The 26085-nt window shown below is 36.3% G+C and overlaps 1 long non-coding RNA gene across 3 annotated transcripts; it reads left to right on the top strand.

Moving 5' to 3' along the window:
- The first annotated feature begins 4128 nt into the window (after window positions 1-4128).
- Window positions 4129-7091, top strand: LOC140887950 (uncharacterized). Of its 3 annotated transcripts, XR_012152049.1 has the most exons (4): window positions 4129-4369; window positions 5328-5864; window positions 5940-6317; window positions 6597-7091. It is a non-coding gene; the product is annotated as an uncharacterized lncRNA (long non-coding RNA). The 3 variants fall into 3 exon arrangements; XR_012152050.1 differs by having other exon boundaries at window positions 5951-7091; XR_012152048.1 differs by having other exon boundaries at window positions 5940-7091.
- Window positions 7092-26085: the final 18994 nt, after the last annotated feature.

The following is a 26085-nucleotide window of genomic DNA, read 5'->3' as shown; positions in this document are numbered from 1 at the left end:
AACGTGTGGCAAGTTGATGAAGTTAACAACGTTGGATGGAAACGTTGTCCAAATTTAACATTTCAAGAAATAACATTTAAATGAGTCAAAATCAAACTATTATATAATAATATATACATGGAGAATATATATTTTATTCTTCACATAATTATATTGTTTTAGTCAGAAGCTAAATCGTATACTCAATATGTTATTGTAAATTATCTTTTAATAATTGGCAATCAAAATAATGATTTCTCTCCTTCATCGACAATATTTAATTTTATTATTATTCTAACTTGTTCTAGAGAATAATTTCATTAAATTAGTTATTAAATTTTTTTAGATATTACATTTGTAAAGGTAAAGCCCGTGTCAAAAGATCACATGAGTTGTAAGAAAAAACACTTTGGAGATCGAGTTTTGGATGTAAAAATTATATCACTTAAAAAGTTCAGTTTTTTAATGTTTATTAAAAAAAAAAAAAGCGATTTCACATTTGAATAGATATTCAAACAATATATTTATTTTTAAATAAAAATAGAAATAAAAATCCAAGCCCAAAAATTATTTATTTTAGAAAACATTTTTAAAATATATTTTAAAAAAACTTTATATATCTATATATATAAAGCAAGAGCACCCTAGTGGTTTCTTTGTATACTCATTTTTATTTTTATTTTCAAAAAAACCCCACAAAAGTATAAAATTGCAAAAAATAAAAATCAAATCAAATGCTTAAAAAAAATAAATTTATATTATATACACATACCAAAATATTTGTATATAATATTACATACGCAATGGGACTAGTATATAAATATATATATATATATATATAACAATTTTTTTAGCTAGTTGACATTTCCGACCATACGGACAGTTAAAATTCCAAATTAATCACAAACTTAAAAAAAAAAAAATGAAGGGAAAAGATTTAAATAATTTAGTAAAGCACTCGAAAACAGTAATATAATTTTAACAGCGTGACGTTGAAGGGCTGGCGCTCTCTTTAGTAGAACCCGGCGACGGACCTGTTTTGTGTTTCTTTGATTGTGGATGTTTCGATTCTTTCGCGTAATTAATTAGTAACAACTAATTAGTTTATTTATGATAAAATTAACATGGAACGAACCTTTAATAATCAACCTATGTTTATTAACTAAAGGAATAAAATAGTAAGTATTTATTTAGAATTTAGCAGAATCCTGGTAAATTAGATCATATTTGTATGGACACTACCCCAAGTAACATCTAGAGATGGTTTCTCAAAAAAAAAAAAAAAAAACATCAAGAGATGGAAATTTATCACATATATTTATAAATTTATACCCTTAAATGCATTATTAGGGTAGTGCCTCTATATAGGTAAGGTGAAATTTTCTCACAATCCCCTTCTTTATATATTTAACTTTGTCTTGGATGTTTAATTTTATTCATGTCATTTATAAAAAAAAATAATAATCAATTTTGGACTTTATTTGATCTCAATTTCGTTTATTTAATATTTCTAGTGTTTTTCACTCTTGATTTACTCAATGATCACATCTTTCATATAACTCTTTTGCTATAAATTGCATAAAGGGACCAAGATATATGATAAGTTTCAATTCTACATTTGACAAATTAAATGTTATTAGCTAGTTTTTTCTTAAATCAACTCTTTCTATCTCATTTTAATAACCATAAATTCGCTTAAATCGCACTCTACATTTTTTCCTGCGTGTATTGGATATTAGTAATAATGTACTATTAAATTTATAATATTTTAATAAATTAATACAATTTCCTAAATTATAATTAAAAATGATGAGATTGGATTTGGGAGATTTGGTAGCTTAGATTAGATACTGCATGTGTGTTGTCATAGTTTTTCGAACAAAAGAAGTATGGGGAAATGAATCTGAATTACCATTTACGTATGAGAGCCACTTTAGTGGTGCTGCAACCAAAATAAGCAACCTTAACATGCCTTATTTCCTATTCCACGGACACATTCTAGGTTCACCATACCTACACTTTCTCTTAGCTCATCTCACATTCTCACGTTTTAAATAAATCAATAGCGTGTGTGTGTGTGCATACACGCACATATACATGTTTGTATATGTCAGGATCGATGAGCTACTGCTGCTGAGGTAGAATGAGTAATGAGCTGCTATTGTTCTAGAACTTGTTGCATGAAGTAGTAGTTGACTGCTACTAGTGAGTTCAGTAATGTTAGCTGCTGAACTTTTTTTTCTCTTAGATCTCTGAGAGTCAACCAACAACTATACGGTTGTGCGAAAGAAGGTCAACTAGAAAATTGAACTTGCATATATCAACTGGCTCTACTGGTTGTGTGCGTGTGTTCAGCGGAACACAATAATTTGTTTCTGAATGTTCGAAGACTCAACTGCTCATACGTCACCCCTTCTCCTATTTTAGAAGACATCACTAGAAGACTTTGATACAACGACCCACCTAAACCAGGACTTACCCCACTGCCTACTGCTGAGACTCCTAGTTACTGGCCACAAGAAATTTGGTAATAGACTACACTAGAAAGACTACAGTTTTTGATAGAACCGTAGTATTTTTGCATTTAACTACGGTTTTTACAGAAACCGTAGTTAATGGGCGTTTTTTAAAAATATACCTCTACAGTTTTGTAAAAACCGTTGTTGTTTGTGTTCTACAACATCGGTTTTTAAAAATCGTAGCTTATGAGCGTGTTTTTTTTTTAAAAATATACTACAGTTATTTTGAACCGTAGTCTATGAGCATGTTTTTTTTAAAAAAAATAGACTACGGTTATTGTGAACCGTAGTCTATGAGCGTGTTTTTTTAATAAATAGAATACTGTTATTTTGAACCGTAGTCGGTTATTTTGAACCGTAGTCTATGAGCGTGTTTTTTTATAAATAGACTACAGTTATTTTGTACCGTAGTCTATGAGCATTTTTTTTAATAAATAGACTACGGTTTTTTTGTACCGTAGTCTATGAGTATTTTTTAAAAATAAATAGATTACGATTATTTGGTACCATAGTTTATGAGCCTTTTTAATTTTTTTTATAAAGCTTCTTATTTTGTACCATAATATGAGCCTTTTTTTAGCAGCCTTTTTAATGGTGTCATTATGTTTTTTTTTTTCTCTTTGTATAATCACCCTAAAGCGCTATCATTGTAGCACCTAAAATCTAATTTACTAAATCGCATGTATTAAATTAAATAAATATTAGGATTACTATTTTTAAGTTTAATTGATTTAAATTCATTATTTGATTATGTGCTAATAAAATATTGAGTATTTATTCAAATGATTTTATTTTACAACTATTTAATTAATGTTTTTATTTGTTTAATTTTATTCATTTAAATTATTTTATTACACTACTTATTTGATTTAAAGATTTTAAAGGTTTAAGACTTGTTTATTTAAATGACTTTTATTGTCCAACTTATTTATTTTAAATAATTTAAGTTTAGCGGTTAGTTATTTTAAATTATTTTAAATGCCTAGCTTATCTAATTAAAAGCTTTTAACTGTCCGAGTCGTTTTAAAGGTTTTTATTCGCTCGTGCATTTATTTAAAATGACCTTTAAACATACATTTAGTGTGTTTAAATTATTTTAATCACTCTGCTTGTTATTTAAATATTTTAATCGTTTCTATGACATCAGAATATCTAAAGTGTTGAGTTTAATTTCCAAGTCATTGTTTAAATTCCCTTAAATTTTAAATTGCTCAAATATTTAAGTTAATAATCCCCGAGATTTTTAAGTTAAGTGACTTTCGATTCCGACTTATGGCGATGGTGGATTTGGCGGTAATTTCTTAAATATTATTTTAGGAGTTCAAATTTTGTTAGAATTGAGAAAAATAGATGAAATGTTGATTTTAGATTTTTTGGGGTGTCGAAAATCGCTTTTATCAAATTCTTGAGCTTATTTTTAAATTTTTTCGAAAAAAAAAATTAATTAGAAATTTCAAACCAGTACTAATAAAAAAAATCCAATTTAATATTTTTAATTTAAAATTTTCAAACTTAGGTATTTTAAAAATGCAAATTAATTTTTGAACCCTAAAGTTACTAAGTTGAGCAGCACTTTTAATATTACACACACCAACACACACCTATACATATACACACATACACACTTAAACTTAATTTACAAAACAAAATAAACCCAAATCCCTAAATCCACTCCCCAAACTCGTCGCCCCTTCTATTTCTCACACCAAGGCATGATCGGCCGCCCGCCCTCCTCCTGCACTTTCCGGCCACGACGACCGCCGTCCATCCACCACCACCGCCGGAGTTCGAGCCAAGGAAGGTTCAGCAGCTGTGGTTCGAAAGATCTCAGCTGGGTTCCATCTCTTTCTCGATTTTTTCTTTGAGTAAAGGCAAGTGTAAACTCTCCTTTTGACCACCAAGCAAATATATTGTTGTATGCATCGTTCTCATCATGTATTTCGAGTTTTTCCCAAATTCCAGCTAGGGTTTTGAATTTTTTTAAAAAATCAGTAGAAGCCCTGTTTTTTTTTTTTTTTTCGAAAATTAGGTGTTAGATAGGTGTTGGATTAAGCTATGTATATGTTATAAGCGAAACTTGAAGGTTTTCATGAGTTTCGAAATTTTCAGTTAGCTTTTTGGCCATGTTTTTGGTGCATCGTTTTCATTGTATAAAATTTATATATTTTTCTTAGTTCAAACCGATTTTATATTTTCCCCATTACGTTTAACAAACAATCGAACATATATAAATATTTAAGAACCAATAACTCTATTACAAAACGGCACCTTTTCTTCAAATATTATTTCCACTTTACTTTAAATCTTGGACGAAATATACTATCCACACGAAATGTATTCAATGCTTCGATTTTCAAACTTCAAAGTTCAAAGTTAGGTACCTTAAGGATGAATTGAAGTGCAAATTTTTCCCCCTATAAATACAACTCTAATTTGGGCAACTATATTGTATTATCAGAAACATGTATATAGAATTATTATTAACCATGGCAAGTAACACTTCCATATTCGCTGTTGCCTTAATATTATTTCTTGCTGCCTTGGTTGTTATGCCCAGTTGTGATGCATCTCGAATTAATCTTGTTCAGGGTACGTATATATATATACATGCACTTATTCCATCTTGTGACTCGAGTCGTCGATTTATCGAAATATTTTAAATTTTTTAGTCCGCTTCTCAAGTTCGTGTTGTGATATATATAATTGTACGAATTATATAATTTATTTTATTGCTATTTTATAAATATATTAAATATTTGGAATGTAATATATGTTTTGTTTTGTTTTGTTTTGTTTTGTTTTTTTATTTTTATTTTTTTGTATTTGCAGAGAAGCTAACGGGGCCAATTTGTGTACAGTGTGTGTGCTGTGAGCCTACACCGCCGGGATCTTGTTGTGCCAAATGTTGCGCTAATCCTTACACTTCGTTTGCAGTTGAGTCTGAAAATGGTTCCCCATAATTCAAGCACGTACACTTTCAATGGTTCTTCATCCCAAATAAATTAATAAATAAAATTGAACTGTCAAAAATATTGACTTGTTTGATGAATAATGAGAAGCGACTTTATTCATATCTGATACTTATTGTTTTTTTTCCCTTTCAGTATCATCATTTTGGATACAAGGCAAACCAAGATTAAAAACGGTTTTGTTCGTCAAACTACGAGAAACATCACACTAGTTAAACTGTATATTTATCTATGTTTCTTTCTTAATTTTGACTTTTTAACCTTATTGCATAGGGGTGTTCCATGTTATGATAATATGATTATCAGATGAAATACGTACATATGAAATCCAGATCAGATTTAAGGTTTGTCGACATCTATTTGTTCGTTGTGATAATGAACACTTACCATGGACAAGGTTGGTTGTTGCTGTCTCACCTAATTTATTTACTTTCTTGGCTTGTATCTTTAGTTATTATGGATTTTGATGCAGTGACAATCCAGGGGACTGTCCAAGGCCACTACCTAGTATCCCAGAGTTGAAGCATGCTACTGATACTACTGAAAAGAAAGGGACTCCTGCCTGGATTATGAAGTGAGATATAGGATGACTTCTTTATAGAATATATTTACGGATCCTTGCATTATCCATCGAGACATTAAAGCAGAAAATCATTTACTTGTGATATTGGATGCTTCAAACAGAGATCCTGCATTTTTCTATCTGAATTCTGTCAATTTCTAGTTGGCAAGAAATGTCATTCTTACCGTATTCATCGTCTTATCTTACAGACACTTACTTTTGCTTGGGTTAATTTTTTATTCTCCGGATTTGTGGCAGGTTGGCAAGAAATGAGTTGTCATTTCTACGGTAAGAAATGTCATTCTTACCGTCTTCATCGTCTTATCTTACACGCCCCAGACAGGATTGTGTGACAGCATTTGCTGCTTAAATATTGTTTTCTCATGTTGTATGTTCTAGACTCATATGTTTATAGTTTCTTCTATGTGCAGGGGCTGGCCAGAAAATGTTAGATTTTTGTGTGCTTCTGTAATGTATTTTATTATGCTGTGGCATATGCATTTTTCTATACTTATATTTGAAGCTATTTCGGGAAGAGTAAATCTTAATATTATTTCCTTCTTGTAGTTAGAGGATGCTCGCGATAGTGAGAAGGAGTTACTACGTGAGATAACGGATCTACAATAGAGGTATGCATATCTTTTAGATGACGGAGGTTCGCCTTGTACTCGATCATTGGACACAGGAATAGAGATATATATATATTCCTTGAAGAGAACAAAGGGCAATGTAAATTCGCAACATAACAAGCAAGGAAGATAACTTGACAGGGTCGAGGCCACATATCATAATCATAACGAGGAAAGAAACACGTGTCTTGACCAATCATGGGGAAGTCTCTCCAACAGCAAGGGAGCTAGGCTTCGAGCTAGTTTTAGCAGAGCCAGAAAGATTAGGAATTTAGGACAATTTTTTATTCTATTTTTTAGTGTGTATGAAACTAGGATTTAAATTTTCAATTTTGAGTAATTTATAATACTGAAAAATTGTATATTAAATTTTATTTTCAAATTTCAAATTCTGAGGAATTTATAATATTGGAAATTGTTTTTTTTTGTTTTATACATAAAAAAAGACTAGGGTGAAAAATCGTTGTGAAAGGGGTCTTTAAAACTGTTGTTAAAGGTCATGTAGTTAAATGTGTAATAGAAAAGACTACGGTTAAAAACCATAGTTTTTTACGACAAAAGACTACGGTTTTTTACCGTAGTCTTTAACGACAAAAGACTACAGTTAAAAATCGTAGTTTTTTGTTGTTAAAGACTACGGTTTTTTAACCGTAGTTTATGACCGCACTTTTAACTACATGGCTATGAACTACGGTTTTAAACCCCCAATTAACTACGTTTTTTCACCGTAGTCTTTCATTCATTCGTTGAAATTAGGTTACAGAGGTTTGCAGTACCTCAATTATTATAAATAAAATGTTTGTACAGTTTAACATTTAGCACAATATGATCCTAAAAGATCTGATAGACTTGATGTGTGTGTTGGTATTCTTCGTCTTCTGTATGATTTTCTATGTAAGGGTTTGAACTCTTCTTCTATGGATATAAACAACTGAAAGTGTTCAGTAGTTCTCTGATAAGTTGGAAGCGATTGTGAGTTCTTGGGAGCCGGACATTTTTTCTGTTTGGCTGTGATCTCTATTTATAAGTTCAAGATAAAAGTCATCTTTGATTCAAATGCATTCGTTGGTAACTAGCCATTTTTTTGGTCTTTTAGAGGGTGTTTGGCTAAGCTGATTAAAAACAGCTTATAAGCTCCTAGAACTTATAAGCTTTTTTAAGAGCTTATAAGCTGTTAGGTCTTATATTAAAAATAATCTGTTAAAATGTTTGGATAAACTTATTTTAAACAATTTAAAAATGTTGATGTGTTTGGTATTTTAAGATTTTTTTATTAACAAAATTATGAAAAAGGTATAATATTATTAATGTAATGGAATAGTTACATATATATAAACAAACGAAGTAGTTTTACAATTTTATAAATAAATGTTAAATTTATCTATATATAATTAAATCTATTTTATATTTAAATTTAGAAAAATTAAAAAAAATAAAAAATTTAATGTATCATTAATATTTCAAATAAAAATTGTAGTTAAATACTGCTCAATATTAAGTCAGACACTTTTTTAAAAAAATCCTAAGAAAAAAAATAGAAGTTAGAACAAAAACCTTGTTAGGAAAGAAAGTCGCGACGTGGAGAGAGACTTGTTAGATCTGTAAATTCTGTCAAGGATAAGACGGTAATTAATGAAAATATAGAGTGATATTTTGGAGAAGATAATTATTAAAATAAGATCTTTTTGAAAAAATTATCCTCCCTCTTACTTTTTTAAAAACAGCTTATAAGTTGTCAAACAAATTATTTTGACAGCTTATAAGCTATTTTTAAAAATTATTTACCCAACTGATTTTTGGAGTGTATAAGCTGTTTTGGAGAGCTTATAAGCTCAGCCAAAAGCTCTGCCAAACACACACTTGGTTCACTGTAAGAAGGTACACTTTGGTTGCGTATATTTGAGTCTAATCAGTGTACTAGAGACCTTTGGTTAATAGCTTTAACTGGTTCATGGAGAGCATCTGCTGATCTGCTCTTTTGCTTCTGCTTTTGCTCTTCTGCTTACTTCTTCTGATCTGCTCTCTCTTCTACGACTGCTTTTGCTTCTCAAACTTATTCCAGTGTTTATATATCAAGTTGATGTCTGAAATATTTTTTGTTAAACAATAAAACTTAGATATTTGATATTCTAAAAATTTCTCCCTTTTTAGTATTTTGACAAAATCTGGGCAATAGATCCGTTCTGTGATTTTTCATATGTGACAGACACATCAACTTATGCTGGAAATGTTTGATCTTGAAGTTTCAGTGCTTGATAAATCATCTGATCTTCAGTTCTAATATGATGTCTAATGATACTCCAGCGATTCTTCAAACTTACTTGAAGGCTGGTATGCTGCTGACTGTGTTGCTGGTGTGCTTCTAAGCATATCACTTGTCAGAGAATACTTGTAAGGCCCGGGATTATTCAAGAGTTTAGCCCAAAGAACCAAGCCTTTGATAGCAGTTTTGATAGCCTATTCTTCAAACATGCATTGCATGTATGTTATAGCATTAGATGAGATGCTATCTTTATTGCATGTTATGTTGTTTATACTGGAATTTTATTCTCACCGGAGTTATCCGGCTATTGCTTTGTTTTGTATGTGTGCATGGCAATAGGTGGGGCAGAAGCTAGTCAGAAAAGACAAGGATAGCTCAAGATAGAAGCATAGCAAGTGAGGACACGGGTTTTAGTAGCAAGACATGTATTTTGAGTTGTTAAACCATGCGAGAATTAATACAAGAACTTTGTATATTGTGGTTTGGAATACATGGTAGTTTATGTATCTTATGTTTAGAAGCTTGTAAGATATTATGAGATAGCATGTATCTTCTTTGGTAGCATGTATAAATGTTTATGTTTGATTTTTCCATACTTTGACAGCAGAAGTTTGACAGCAGAATTCTCTGCATTTCGAGCTCGCTCGATCGGTTAAAGTTTACCGATCGAGCGAGGCCATTAATTGGCTTGGCAGGGAGGGAGCGAGTTTTGTTCTCACTCGATCGGTAGAATGTTACCGATCGAGCAAAGCCTCGAATTTGGAAACAGAGCTTTTGAGTATTTGAGCTCGCTCGATCGGCCAAGTTTTAACGATCGAGCGAGACCCTTCTTTAAATTTTTTTTATTTTTAGCTCTTGTTTCTTTAATTCTTTTAAGTACTTGTTTAATTATTAATTACAATAAATTACCCTAAGATAAGATTAGCAACCCGGGTCCCCACAACAGGTGGTATCAGAGCATAAGTTTCTGGAATGAGATAGAAGTTGATGAGCGGGGTAGATTGAGTCTGTTTGATTGTTTGATATTGTATGAGATTACATGTTGTATCTGATTATGTGCATTATATGCTAGCATGCTTTATATTGCAATAATTATGTGATTGCATGATTATGTGTTTTTATTGCTACTGCATGCTATGCAATTATGTTCTAGAATATCCTCAGTCAGAACCTGAATTCTCATGAGAACGCATGAGAATGCTTATCAGAGAAGGATGGAATAAATTGCTGCATAATATATCGTTTATGCACTAATCTGTTTGACAATCAGATATGCCTCCCCGTAAAGAACCAGCTACTAGACATCCATTGACTGTTCCCCAAGCTGAACCAGCACCAGTACCACCGGCAGTGGTTGAACCTCAGAATGCACAGGGTAGTACATCTGCTGACCCTATGGATCCTACTGCTACTCCAATGGAAACTTTGTTGAAGCAATTTCAGTCTTTCAAACCGCCAAAATTGAAAGGAACAGAAAATTCAGTTGATTGTGAAAACTGGCTTGAAGATATAGAACAACTGTTTGAATCACTCGACTATACTGATGATTGTCGTAATTGATTGGTGATACATCAACTTCACGATGTTGCTAAAAGTTGGTGGATTACAACAAAACGGGCATTAGAACAACGAGGTACGATTATCACCTGAACTGTCTTTAAAACTGAGTTCTATCAACGTTTCTTTCCAGTCTCCTACAGGAAGGATAAAGGTGCTGAGTTTGCCAATCTAAGGCAAGACAATTTGAATATTGAGGAATATGTGGCCAAATTTTCAAGTCTTTTGAAGTTTGCTCCACATATAGCTGCAACTGACGAAGCAATGGCAGATCAGTTTATCAATGGCCTTAATCCAGATGTATTTACCTTAGTGAACAGTGGATGACCCAATACTTTTGCTGATGCATTGAACAAAGCTAAGGGAGCAAAAGCTGGTATTTTGCGACAAAGAGGAGTACCATTTATTACACAGCCATCTCCCCAGTCTGTATCAGCTTTCATTCCACAGAATCCGCCACAGTTTCAGTAACCATCTCCCAGATTTGAGGGAGAAAGCAGTGGCAGAAAGGATTCTCGATTCAGGCCAAAGGGAAAGCAATTCAAGAGGGCAGGCAGTAGTTCTTCCATTTCTAGTGGACAAAGACAGTTTAGGGCAGGTCAGAGAACTGGTGAATCAGGAGTCTTTTGCAGTAAGTGTGGTGGAAGACATTCGAGTGAACAGTGCAGAGGTGTGTCCGGTAATTGCAATATTTGTCGTCAACCAGGTCATTATGCCAAGGTATGTCCTCAACGAGCTATTGGTGAAAGTTCTTCCCGACCCATACCTCAGGCAGCAAGGCAATCAGTGCATTCATTTCAGCCTCAGCAAACTCAGCAACAGACCAGAGGAGGAGGAAGCCAGATTGTGACTCAACCTCATAGACAACAGGCTCAAGTTTTTGCACTTACTGAGGAACAGGCTCAGGCGGCACCAGATGATATCATAGCAGGTAACTGCTTTATTTCTGGTTATCCTGCCTCTGTTTTGATAGATACAGGTGCATCACATACATACATCTCTGAACAATTTGTTATGATGCATTCTTTATCTTCTGAGCCATTGCCTACTGTTGTTTCTATTTCTTCACCTTTGGGTGAAGGTATTATATCTGTTCGAATGATTCGAGATTGTTCATTGCAATATGACGAGAATGTGATTGATCTAGATTGTATAGTACTTGGATTATCAGATTTTGATTGTATTGTCGGTATAGACATGTTAACCAAGTACAGGGCAACTGTGGATTGTTTCCAGAAAGTAGTCCGTTTTAGACCAGAAATGGCATCAGAATGGAAATTCTACGGTAAGGGTTCTCGAGCCAAGATCCCTTTGATATCTGTGTTATCTATGACCCGTTTATTGCAGAGAGGGGCGGAAGGATTTCTGATTTATGCAATCGATGTGTTGAAATCCAGTCCAGCAGTAACAGATATTCCAGTTGTGAAAGAATTTGTTGATGTATTTCCTGATGAAATTCCTGGTTTACCTCCAGTCCGAAAGATAGATTTCAACATTGATTTAATGCCAGGTACACAACCAATATCCAAAGCTCCTTACAGAATGACACCTATTGAATTGAAGGACTTGAAGGATCAATTGAAAGATTTGTTAGCCAAGGGGTACATTAAACCGAGTGTTTCACCTTGGGGCGCTCCGGTACTATTTGTACGAAAGAAAGATGGTTCCATGCGCTTATGTATCGATTATCGTCAATTGAACAAGGTAACCATCAAGAATAAATATCCACTGCCTAGAATAGATGATTTGTTTGACCAATTACAGGGTTCAGTTATCTATTCTAAGATTGATTTGCGATCCGGATATCATCAACTGAGAGTACAAGATGAAGATATTCCTAAAACTGCTTTCAGAACAAGGTATGGACATTATGAATTCATCGTCATGCCTTTTGGTTTAACCAATGCTCCTGCAGTATTTATGGGATTGATGAATCGGGTATTTCAGAAATACTTGGATGACTTTGTCATTATTTTTATCGATGATATCTTGATCTATTCCAAGACTGTGGATGATCACGCTGAACATCTCAGAATCATTTTACAGACATTGAGAAATGAGAAATTATATGCCAAATTGTCGAAATGTGAATTTTGGTTGCAAAAAGTTGTGTTTCTTGGGCATATTATTTCAGGTGATGGGATTTCAGTAGATCCAAGAAAGGTTGAGGCTGTCCTGAATTGGCCTAGACCTACATCAGTGCCAGAAATATGTAGTTTTATGGGCTTAGCAGGTTATTATAGACGCTTTATTCGAGATTTTTCCAGCATTGCAAAGCCTATTACGCAATTGACTCAGAAAAATAAGCCGTATGTCTGGACTGAAGCTTGTGAAACTAGTTTCTTGGAGTTGAAGAAAAGACTTACAAGTGCACCTATCTTGACGATTCCATCAGGTACGGGTGATTTTGTTGTATATTGTGATGCTTCTCACAAGGATTTGGGTTGTGTGCTTATGCAGAAAGGTCATGTTATCGCCTATGCTTCACGACAGTTAAAGCCACACGAGACTCGATATCCTATCCATGATTTGGAGCTTGCCGCTATTGTCTTTGCATTGAAAATATGGCGACATTATCTATATGGTGAGAAGTTTGAAATCTCTTCGGATCACAAAAGTTTGAAATACCTGTTTTCGCAATCAGAATTGAATATGAGACAGCGTAGATGGCTTGATTTATTGAAAGATTTCGATTGCGAGATCAAATATTATCCAAGAAAGTCTAATGCAGCTGCAGACGCCTTAAGTAGAAAGGTATGTTCTTTATCCTTGTCTACAATAGGTGTATCTCAAATGGTGGAAGATTGTTGTATTTCTGGATTAGTATTTGAAACAGATATGCGACCTATTCGTGTTTGTGCTATAAAAGCTGAGCCAGAACTGTTATTGAGAATCAAAGAAGCACAGAAAGAAGATCAGAATATTCAGAATTCTATTGCTATGGTCAGATCTGGACATAAATCTGAATATCAGGTCAGTGCTGATGATGTTTTATATGTGAATAACAGACTTGTTGTTCCAGATGTTTCAGCTTTGAAACAGCAGATATTGAAAGAGGCTCACAGCAGTCGATTTAGTATTCATCCTGGTGGCAGAAAAATGTATAATGATCTGAAAATGCAGTATTGGTTGAAACAGATGAAGTCAGATGTGACCAAATTTGTATCCAGATGTTTGAATTGCCAACAGGTGAAAGCTGAACGGAAGAAGCCAGGTGGTCTATTGCATAGTTTATCAGTTTTAGAATGGAAATGGGATCACATTTCCATGGATTTCGTTACACAGCTACCACGTTCATCCAGAGGGTATGATGCCATTTGGGTGATTATTGATCGTTTGACGAAATCAGCATGTTTTATTCCGTACAGAATGACGTACAGACATGATCAGATGGCAGAGATCTACGTCAGAGAAGTGGTAAGATTACATGGTGTGCCTAAATCTATTGTTTCAGATCGAGACCCTAGATTTACATCACACTTTTGGCGTAGCTTGCAACAAGCTCTTGGTACTCAATTGCATCTGAGTACAGCATATCATCCTCAAACAGACGGACAGTCAGAGCGGACTATCCAGAAACTTGAGGATATGTTACGAGCTGTAGTACTAGATTTTGGTACTAGTTGGCAAGATTCATTACCACTTGCAAAATTCTCTTATAATAACAGCTATCAGACTAGCATTGAGATGGCTCCTTTTGAAGCACTGTACGGAAAGAAATGCAGATCACCGTTATACTGGGATGATATCTAAGATGTTCCTGATGTTGGGCCTGATATGATCCGAGAAATGACAGAGAAAGTAAAGCTTATTCAGAAAAGAATGAAAACAGCTCAGGACAGACAAGCAAAGTATGCAAATATCAGACGACGACCTCTATCTTTTGATCAGGGAGACAGAGTTTTCTTGAAGATTTTTCCGTTTAGAGGTACAGCCAGATTTGGCAAGAGAGGAAAGTTATCTCCACGTTTTATTGGTCCGTACGAGATTATCAAGAAGATAGGTGATCTTGCTTATCAACTCGCTCTTCCTCCATCTTTGTCTAGTATTCATGATGTATTCCATGTCTCTATGCTTCGGAAGTATCAGCCTGATCCTTCCCATATTCTCCAACCTGATGAAGCTGAACTTGACGAAACTCTTAGTTATTTTGATCAACCTATTCAGATTCTTGATCGCAAAGATAAACAGCTCAGAAACAAGACGATTCAGCTAGTCAAAGTTCAGTGGAGTTGACATGGCACTGAAGAAGCGACTTGGGAGACTGAGTCAGATATGAGACAGAGATTTCCAGAGTTGTTTCATTGATGTGAGTTCTTATTCTGCTTTATGCTATTTATTCTCTTATGTGTATACAGATTGTCTATACAGCTTGCTTATGATTATAAGAGTGGGTGCCCAGTGAGCCAACTGTGTGGCTATGGGCTTTGATGACTCTTTGTATAAACAATCTTTTGTTTAATATTATTTACACTTTTATGGCAATGACTTTATATTACTTCATATTGTTATATTGTGATATACTATTGTTGTTTTGATAAAGACCTTGAATATACTATAGTGTATGTAAGATGTGGTAGAACATGGAGATATCTATCATGAAATACATCTTATAGTCACTGTATATTCTAAAAACCGTTCCTAGTCGATTGAGCCGTCCGATAATAAGGATAAGGATCGCTCGAGTTTGAGACTAGCATTTGCGATGCGGAGTACCACATTTCATTGGTAGGGAACATGGAGATGTTCGAAGCATGCAAATGGATATTCATAGGATGAATAATCGAACTACCCTATCCGGACTTTCCAAGTGGTTATCACTTATCGAGTGGATAAAGTCCGCGGTTTTGGTTGTACACCATTAGTCCTTACGACTTGAAACATCATGGAGACTCTATATGCTAGTGCTGTGCTTTGACTCGTTTACCGACTCTATGGGGGTCATCAGGTGTCGAGATTGGGTACAGTTACGACACATATAGGAGTCAATGCATTGTTGTCAAGGATTCACCACATACTTGCGAGTGTGGATATCCTATGCGATCTGAGGAGATATTAGTGTGACAAATCTCTGGCCAGAGTACTTGATGTGATTTAAGAAATGGTTTCTTAGTAGCACATGCGATGTCACTAATTTGATCTTCAAGATGCATTGCATAGTTATCGAATCTTGAGCGACTCTCGATATACCAATGGTTGTTGATTCGATCGGGATATATGGATGAAGGGACCGTACTGTACGCTAACCAAAATCTACTGGTTCTTGTAGGCACTATCAGTGATACCTAGGGAATCATGGGGCGATGTTGCTAGGCGCTTTACCATGATTCGTTGGGCAAGTCGGAAAGTGTTGTTCCGAGTCACAAGGAGTTGTGAGCCCACGGCTAGCTGTATCCCTGAACCATTGAGGGTCACACAGTGTAATGGAGTTTTAATCCGTTGAGATAGTTAAATTTAAAGAGTTAAATTTAATGAACTAAGGAGTTGGACTTCTTAAATAAGAGTAAGGGAGTAGGATTTCCTAAAATGACATAGGGATGGACATTTTTGGAAACCACTGAATTCGGATTCAGGAAAATTTATCTTGACTTTAAAATGTGCAGAAATGGTTTCTGTGCACATTGGTGAAATCGGTTCATCAATCGGAGTCACGATGAATTTTATATTAATTTCTGAACGTGCGGGCTTTGCTTGTCGGGCCCTAGCTTATGACTAATGGGCCCTAAGGTGTTAGTGGCCTGCATTATAATAAGTTATTGCAGTACAGAAATTACACACAACAGGTCATATTTTGAGAGCAAAATTTCGAACCCTAGCCTCTCTCATAATTAAATCGGCCGAACCCTCCTTGCTCTGTCAGAGAAATTCCGGTCTGTGATTTTTGAATTGCAGCCAGGAATAACGAATCAGATTCGTTTAATCTCTTCGCAGAAAACTTCTGATAGATTTTCTAGTGCAATCTATCAGAGGATTTAAACCCCATTCGTGGACCTGATTGAAGGAGTTCATCAGTTCCTGGGAGATACAAGAAGCGCAGAGAAATCTGTGTGGTGTCCATTAATCTCGATTCGAGATTGAAGGTAAAATTTAATTAATTGTTATTTGAATTTTACACACACAATAATTTAATCGTTGAATGGTTGATACCCACACCATGGAATTGTTCCATGATAAAATTTTTAAACTTCCGCTGCACCGGGTATCAATCGTGATTGATCTGAGAGCCCTGTTTTCCAACAGTGGTATCAAAGCCAGGTTGCTCAGATCAAACGATTAAATTAATCGATTGTACAAAATTTTTGAATCTCGGTTTTTGGAAAACAAAATAAATATTTTTAAATAAAAATAAAATTTTTCGGGGCAAAACCCGGGCAGCGATTGGATCGCTGCCCGGTGGGGCAGCAATTGTTGCTGCCCCGGGCGGCGCACGGCGCCGCCCAAAAGGGGCGCACGGCGCCGCCCAGCGCAGCGCTGGGCGCTGCCCAGGGCGGCGCACAGCGCCGCCCTGGGGCGGCGTTCGGCGCCGCCCAGCGGAGGCGCCAGGCGCCGCCAGGGCAGCGAGAGTCGCTGCCCCCGGCCCGCGCCCCGGGTGCGGGCCGGCCCGGGAGTGTCCCAGGCGGCCCGCGGGAAAAATTATATTTTTATTAAAAATTAATTTTAATATGTTAAAATTTTATTTTTGGTCCGGTCAAAAATTGTTTTTGATTGGTTCGCGAGATTTCGGATCGAATTGTTCGAGTATGTAAATTTTAAAATTGATTTTGGATAAATTTGAATTTTTGGCAAATTTTAATATTTTATCCGTAAATTGAATTTTGAAATCAATTATTTTGGTACAATTGATGATAAGATATGATCTTATGATATATTGAGTAAAATATGATTTTATTTGTAAAATTGGATTTTATAGATAAAATATGATTTTATTTGATATAGAGATAAAATATGATTTTATATGTGAAATGAGATTTTATATATAAAATATGATTTTATCTTGTTTAAATTTGAATTGCCACTGCATGTTATCCAATAAATTAATTTTGAATTAAATGTTATTGGATAAGGATGATCGATTGCCATGACCAATTTTGTAGGTGTATGTTAGGAATTTACATTTTGTTTTTATTGTTGTTGGTTTTATTAATGGGCCTGGTTTATGGCCCGATATGAATGTCATATGTAATAAAAGTGGGCTTGGTTTATAGCCCGTTCCCACCCCTAAAAATGTATCCCCTACTTGTCATTGTTATTTATTGTAAATACATTAGATTTAGTGGGAGATCAAGATTTGAAGACGGTGGGCCCAGCAGACAATAAAGACTGAAGAAATGTAAATTGGAAGCACATGTAATAGGATTGCATTGCATACTGCATATTACCTAGGATTGGACTAAGACCGTGATTGGCAACCACGGGTCAATTAGAAATGGAATCGATCATCCTATATAATATTTGATATTATGATTGTATGCATGTTTAGACATAAATTGCGTGAATCCGGCAAGCATGCAATAAAATGAATATGATGAGACAAATATTTTTATAATTAAAAATCCCTCATTTTAAATATGATTTAAAATTTATATCAAGATAAATAAAGGAAATTTAAATTTGTTTAAATGTTCCCACCTTCCATCAACGGTCAATGTATGTGATGCTACCCGCGGATACGGTCCGGCTCATATTATTGGGGGGGCCCGTCCGTCGGAAAGCTGTACATTGGATCGACAAATGTTGTAAGTTGGGTGGAACTCCCATGGGATCGGCTCATATTATTGGGGGATCCACATGGCGACCGTCCATCACAACTTAATATTGATGGGTCATCTTGACATGTCACTTTAAACGGCGTCATATTATTGGGCCCTTATTGGACATGAGGTAAACACATGGGGGTTGCTTTGGAAGCAATTGGGCTCTACCTTTTGAGAATTATGGTTGGCTGATATTATTCGGGACCATAAGTTTGTCAATTGGACTCCATGTTCTCACTAAGGAAAAAGTTTCCCGTTTTCACTAGAGGGTAGTGAAATCGTTAAAATAGTGGGAGTGAGATTCATAAAATTAAATTCGCCTATTTTATGTCTTAGTAAATTGTTAAACAATCATTGATATATGTCTGTTTTTCTTTTCAGTATTTCATACGATGAATTCGCGTAATCCATTATTCTCGATCCTCGAACAAAACAAGTTGACTGGCGCCAACTATACGGAATGGTTCCGGAAGTTGAAGATTGTCTTAACTTCGGAAAATGCTCTACGTGTTAGAGAAAGCACCTCCGAAGGAAGCACCATCTGACATAAGTCCGGAGGAATTGGCCAAACTTGATGCATGGTGTGACCATGACATCAAGACCAAATGCTATATGCAAGCCTCGATGTCTGATGAACTCCAGAGGCGATTTGAGGACACGGTGAATGCTGCTGACATTCACACGCAACTCAAGGAACTTTTTGGGGCTCAGTCGAGGGCTGAAAGGTTCGCTACTGTTAAGGAGTTGATGACGTGCCGCATGCGTGAAGGACTTCGGTCCGTGATCATGGGGTACGAGTGATTTGGCTCATACAGAAGTTGGCGACCCTAGATTTGGTGTTGGAGCATGAACTCAATGTGGATTTATTGCTTCTGTCTCTTCCTTCTTCATTTGATGGATTTGTGATAAATTTTAATATGAACAAGATAGAGACCACCCTTGAAGAGATGGTCAATATGCTCGTTACATATGAATCCACACTTAAGAAGGATAAGCCAGCTTTCTTGGTGGGCTCCTCATCTTCTGCGAAGAAGGGGCCAAGTATGAAGGGCAAGAAACGTTCTACCCCACCCAAGAAAGTCGAGCCCGAGAAGAAGCAAAAGACAAAGGCTTCAAACAATGGAAAATCCAAGGATGTTTGCCATTACTGCAAGAAGCCGGGTCATTGGAAGCGCAACTGCAAGGAATATCTTGAGCAGTTGGGAACTGCAAAGGGTATGTTCTATATTGAAATAAACATGTCACTTAATACAACTTCTTGGGTATTGGATACCGGATGTGGATCTCACATTTGCAATGATTTGCAGGTGATGACAAGAAGTCGCAGGCTTAGAATGGGTGAGACCCAGCTGAGGCTCGGGAATGGTTCCAGAGTTGAAGCTACGGCCATTGGAGATGTTTGTTTGACTTTGCAGAACGGTTTTAAATTATTGTTAAGAGATGTTTTTTGTGCCAGATTTAATTAAAAACATTATTTCTATTTCTATGCTTGATAGAGATGGTTATTCTTGCAATTTTGTGAATGAGATTTGCAATATTTACAAGAATGAATGTTTAATTGGAAATGGACAACTTGAAAACGATCTATACAACTTAAAACTAAAAGACGTTCCAGTGAATTATGTTGATAAACCGGCGACAACAAACAAAAGGAAAATCGATAGTCAAAACCCGGCAAACCTTTGGCATGCTAGGCTAGGTCATATTTCCTCAAGGAGGATGAACAAGCTAGTGGGAGAGGGCATGTTTGATATGTCTGATATTAATTCTCTACCTACTTGTGAATCCTGCCTAAAAGGAAAAATGACTAAATCTCCTTTTAAGGGGAAACCTGAGCGTAGTCAGAATCTGTTGGATTTGATCCATACAGATGTTTGTGGTCCATTTAGAGTAGGGACTCAACATGGCCACACCTACTTCATTACCTTTACTGATGATTATTCAAGGTATGGGTATTTATATTTAATGAAATATAAGTCTGAAGCATTTGAAAAGTTCAAAGAATTCAGGGCTGAAGTAGTAGAAAACAAGCTAGGTAAAAGTATTAAAGCACTTCGATCGGATCGAGGTGGAGAATACTTGAGTACCGAGTTTTTGGACTATCTGAAAGAGAATGGGATTCTCTCTCAGTGGACTCCTCCTATGACACCACAGCTTAATGGTGTATCGGAGCGTCGTAATCGAACTTTGTTGGACATGGTTCGATCTATGATGAGCTTCACTGAGCTTCCACCTTCGTTTTGGGGCTATGCGCTTGAAACGGCGGTATTGTTGTTGAACAACGTCCACACTAAAGCAGTGGACAAAACACCATACGAGTTATGGAATGGCAAAGCTCCTAAGTATTCGTACTTGAGGATTTGGGGATGTCCTGCTTACGTGAAGCGGACAGTGGGAGATAAGTTGGATAGTCGATCCAGCTTATGTTATTTTGTAGGGTATCCTAAGAATTCAATCGGATATTATTTCTATTATCCTGCTGAAACAAAGGTGTTTGTTTCTAGGAATGCCACCTTCTTGGAGAAGGAGTTCTTATTGGATAAGAAAGGCGAGATGATGGAACTCGAAGAAGTTCGAGAAGAACCCGAAATACAAAATAACGATCCTACACCTCAGGAACCATTGCTGGACACGCCTGCACCTAGAAGATCCAAAAGGACTTCTAGACCTCCAGTTCGATATGGTCTTCTTCTTGAAGGGGATCAAGATGAACCCGACATTGGATGTGATCCAAGAAACTTCAAGGAAGCAATTTCTGATGCGGATTCGAATTTATGGCTTGAAGCTATGCAGTCAGAATTGGATTCGATGCATACAAACCAAGTTTGGTCTTTAGTAGATCCTCCCGATGGAATTGTTCCAATAGGGTGTAAATGGATCTACAAGAGAAAGCTTGGGCCTGATGGTAAGGTATTGACCTACAAGGCGCGATTGGTGGCGAAAGGTTATACTCAAAGGCAAGGAGTTGACTATGATGAAACCTTTTCAACAGTTGCAATGTTCAAGTCCATAAGAATCCTGATTGCCATAGCTGCATGGTATGACTATGAGATATGGCAAATGGATGTGAAGACTGCTTTTCTTAATGGAGACATTAAGGAAGAAATCTATATGAAGCAGCCTGAGGGGTACACATCCATGGGAAGCGAGCATAAGGTATGCAAGCTTCAGAGATCAATTTATGGTCTAAAACAAGCATCAAGAAGTTGGAACCAGAAATTTGATGAAACAATTAAAGATTTTGGTTTCATCAAGAACCCGGAGGAACCTTGCGTGTACAAGAAAGTAGTTAAGGATGCGGTGACATTCTTAGTACTTTATGTTGATGACATCCTACTCATTGGGAATGATGTAGGGATGTTGCAGTCAACAAAGATATGGTTATCAGGTAGATTTTTGATGAAGGATTTGGGAGAGGCATCCTACATTCTTGGGATACAGATCTATAGAGATAGGTCTAAGAGAATGATAGGACTCACTCAATCAACCTACATCGATACCATATTGAAACGGTTTTCAATGGATGGGTCCAAAAGAGGACATCTACCCATGTGTCATGGAGTTTCTCTATCCAAGTCTATGTGTCCCAAGACTGATGAAGAGATAGAGAATATGACACATGTACCATATGCGTCAGCTATAGGTAGTATCATGTATGGGATGATATCTACCAGACCGGATGTAGCATTTGCTCTGAGTGTCACGAGCAGATATCAGTCTAATCCTGGTCAAATGCATTGGAAAGCCGTGAAGGACATTCTTAAGTACTTGCGAAGGACTAAGAATATGTTCATGGTTTATGGAGGACGAGAACTCAAATTGGAAGGCTATACCGACTCTAGCTTCCAAAGTGATGTGGATGACTCGAAGTCAACCTCTGGATTTGTGTTCATGCTCAATGGCGGTGCTGTCTCTTGGAAGAGTTCCAAGCAGGACACCACAGCGGATTCCACCACTGAGGCTGAATACATTGCAGCATCAGCTGCTGCTAAAGAGGCCGTTTGGATGAGGAAGTTCGTCCAAGAGTTGGGCGTCATTCCTGAATTTTTTGGTCCAGTCCCGGTGTACTGTGACAACACGGGTGCCGTTGCTCAAGCAAAGGAACCAAGGTCTCATCAAAGATCCAAACACGTACTGAGAAAATACCACATAATCCGGGAGATTGTGGAAAGAGGAGACATCATTGTCGAACGAGTGGCCTCTGCAGACAATATCGCTGATCCGCTTACTAAGCCCTTGCCAGGACCATTGTTTGACAAACATCGCGAAGCAATGGGTCTACGTAGTATGACTAGTTGGCTATAGGGCAAGTGGGAGATTGTAAGAGTGGGTGCCCAGTGAGCCAACTGTGTGGCTATGGGCTTTGATGACTCTTTGTATAAACAATCTTTTGTTTAATATTATTTACACTTTTATGGCAATGACTTTATATTACTTCATATTGTTATATTGTGATATACTATTGTTGTTTTGATAAAGACCTTGAATATACTATAGTGTATGTAAGATGTGGTAGAACATGGAGATATCTATCATGAAATACATCTTATAGTCACTGTATATTCTAAAAACCGTTCCTAGTCGATTGAGCCGTCCGATAATAAGGATAAGGATCGCTCGAGTTTGAGACTAGCATTTGCGATGCGGAGTACCACGTTTCATTGGTAGGGAACATGGAGATGTTCGAAGCATGCAAATGGATATTCATAGGATGAATAATCGAACTACCCTATCCGGACTTTCCAAGTGGTTATCACTTATCGAGTGGATAAAGTCCGCGGTTTTGGTTGTACACCATTAGTCCTTACGACTTGAAACATCATGGAGACTCTATATGCTAGTGCTGTGCTTTGACTCGTTTACCGACTCTATGGGGGTCATCAGGTGTCGAGATTGGGTACAGTTACGACACATATAGGAGTCAATGCATTGTTGTCAAGGATTCACCACATACTTGCGAGTGTGGATATCCTATGCGATCTGAGGAGATATTAGTGTGACAAATCTCTGGCCAGAGTACTTGATGTGATTTAAGAAATGGTTTCTTAGTAGCACATGCGATGTCACTAATTTGATCTTCAAGATGCATTGCATAGTTATCGAATCTTGAGCGACTCTTGATATACCAATGGTTGTTGATTCGATCGGGATATATGGATGAAGGGACCGTACTGTACGCTAACCAAAATCTACTGGTTCTTGTAGGCACTATCAGTGATACCTAGGGAATCATGGGGCGATGTTGCTAGGCGCTTTACCATGATTCGTTGGGCAAGTCGGAAAGTGTTGTTCCTAGTCACAAGGAGTTGTGAGCCCACGGCTAGCTGTATCCCTGAACCATTGAGGGTCACACAGTGTAATGGAGTTTTAATCCCCGTTGAGATAGTTAAATTTAAAGAGTTAAATTTAATGAACTAAGGAGTTGGACTTCTTAAATAAGAGTAAGGGAGTAGGATTTCCTAAAATGACATAGGGATGGACATTTTTGGAAACCACTGAATTCGGATTCAGGAAAATTTATCTTGACTTTAAAATGTGCAGAAATGGTTTCTGTGCACATTGGTGAAATCGGTTCATCAATCGGAGTCACGATGAATTTTATATTAATTTCTGAACGTGCGGGCTTTGCTTGTCGGGCCCTAGCTTATGACTAATGGGCCCTAAGGTGTTAGTGGCCTGCATTATAAATAAGTTATTGCAGTACAGAAATTACACACAACAGGTCATTATTTTGAGAGCAAAATTTCGAACCCTAGCCTCTCTCATAATTAAATCGGCCGAACCCTCCTTGCTCTGTCAGAGAAATTCCGGTCTGTGATTTTTGAATTGCAGCCAGGAATAACGAATCAGATTCGTTTAATCTCTTCGCAGAAAACTTCTGATAGATTTTCTAGTGCAATCTATCAGAGGGATTTAAACCCCATTCGTGGACCTGATTGAAGGAGTTCATCAGTTCCTGGGAGATACAAGAAGCGCAGAGAAATCTGTGTGGTGTCCATTAATCTCGATTCGAGATTGAAGGTAAAATTTAATTAATTGTTATTTGAATTTTACACACACAATAATTTAATCGTTGAATGGTTGATACCCACACCATGGAATTGTTCCATGATAAAATTTTTAAACTTCCGCTGCACCGGGTATCAATCGTGATTGATCTGAGAGCCCTGTTTTCCAACAATGATTTCGAGGACGAACTCATGTCTTAGTGGGGGAGAAATGTAAGGCCCGAGATTATTTAATTTTAATCCGAGAATATTTAATTTGGGAATATTTAGAGTTTAAAATTAAATTCTAATATTCTTAAATGAATAAGGATTGAAATTGAATTAAATCTCTTTTCCGGGGATTGAATTGCAAATAGCAAAAAGTTCAGGGACTAAACTGCAAATAGGCTTATATTTATCTATTTCTTCACTTATTCCTAGAATTTTCACGTGAAAACCATCAGAATACAAAGGAAAGAACAGAGGAAACGTTCCAACCCTCAAGAACTCCATTTTCATTCCGTAAAAGCTTCGATAACTTGCGTTCCGGTTGTCAGAAATTCGAAAGAAATATATATCTGCGATCACAGCTCCGAGACCTTCGATTTGGTACAAGTTTCATTCACTTTTCTCAGATTTTATTTTTATGTGAAAGATGGAAAATTATGATTTTACGATATATGCGTATATCAGCTGTACCGATCGTGTATTCGCAGACGGTTCGGAAAAAGACTATCGTTCGGATTTTATATGATTTTAGCAAGCTAAATTCGAACCCTACCTTATCTGAATATGATGTTTTTGATGGTATTGAGTTGTTGGGATTGATATCTTGTTTTGAATATTGTTTGGATTGCCGGTTTGTAGCCGTTGCGCCGTCGATTTGCAAAATGTCAAGACTTTGATATTCTTGATTCAAAGAAGCATGGTTTGAGTTGCATCTGATCTTGTTAGCTCTTTGACATGTTATTTCTTAGCTTTCAATCGAAGATTTACGAATCGAGAGTGCCGAGTCGCAACGAGAAGAAGTTGAAGCAAGGTTTGCTAGCATTGTATTTGAGTTTGAGTTGAGAACTTGAGCAACCGTTTGATATGCTTTATCATTGATGTCTTTGCAGACTTGAAGTACTTTCAGACGTGTTATTGAAAGGTATAAATGACAGCTAATCCAGATGGGATAGAACACTCGAAATAGCTATCGTTTCGAGTATTCCCTTGTTAATCACATACTTAATTGTTTATATGTTTTATGTGATTAGATGTTTTACTTGCTTTGCTTGCTTATGTGATTAGTTGTTCAAGATGTTTTATAGCCTTTAATGCATACAGTATATGTTGCATTCATCTTGAACTCCAGCCTAATAAGCACATAGGGTTTAAAGCCTAGAGTGCATATGACGTTTGGCGGATTGTAGTTGAGTGGCATGGAATGCAGCCTTCGCTTTCAGAGCCAGAAGACTCTCTATAATTGCACCAAAGTCAGAGGATTAAAATACTTGATGCCGCCTCGATTGGGAGTGTCGGTGGTTTGATAGTTATTTTATTCCTCGGGATCCCAAAGAACCAAGCCTTTGATAGCAGTTTTGATAGCCTATTCTTCAAACATGCATTGCATGTATGTTATAGCATTAGATGAGATGCTATCTTTATTGCATGTTATGTTGTTTATACTGGGATTTTATTCTCACAGAAGTTATCCGGCTATTGCTTTGTTTTGTATGTGTGCATGGCAATAGGTAGGGCAGGATCTAGTCAAAAAAGACAAGGATAGCTCAAGATAGAAGCATAGCAAGTGAGGACACGGGTTTTAGTAGCAAGACATGTATTTGAGTTGTTAAACCATGCGAGAATTAATACAAGAACTTT

Source organism: Henckelia pumila, chromosome 3 (assembly GCF_033568475.1).
Source record: "Henckelia pumila isolate YLH828 chromosome 3, ASM3356847v2, whole genome shotgun sequence".
Taxonomy (NCBI): Eukaryota; Viridiplantae; Streptophyta; class Magnoliopsida; order Lamiales; family Gesneriaceae; genus Henckelia; species Henckelia pumila.
This window is presented reverse-complemented; position numbering and strand designations above follow the sequence as displayed.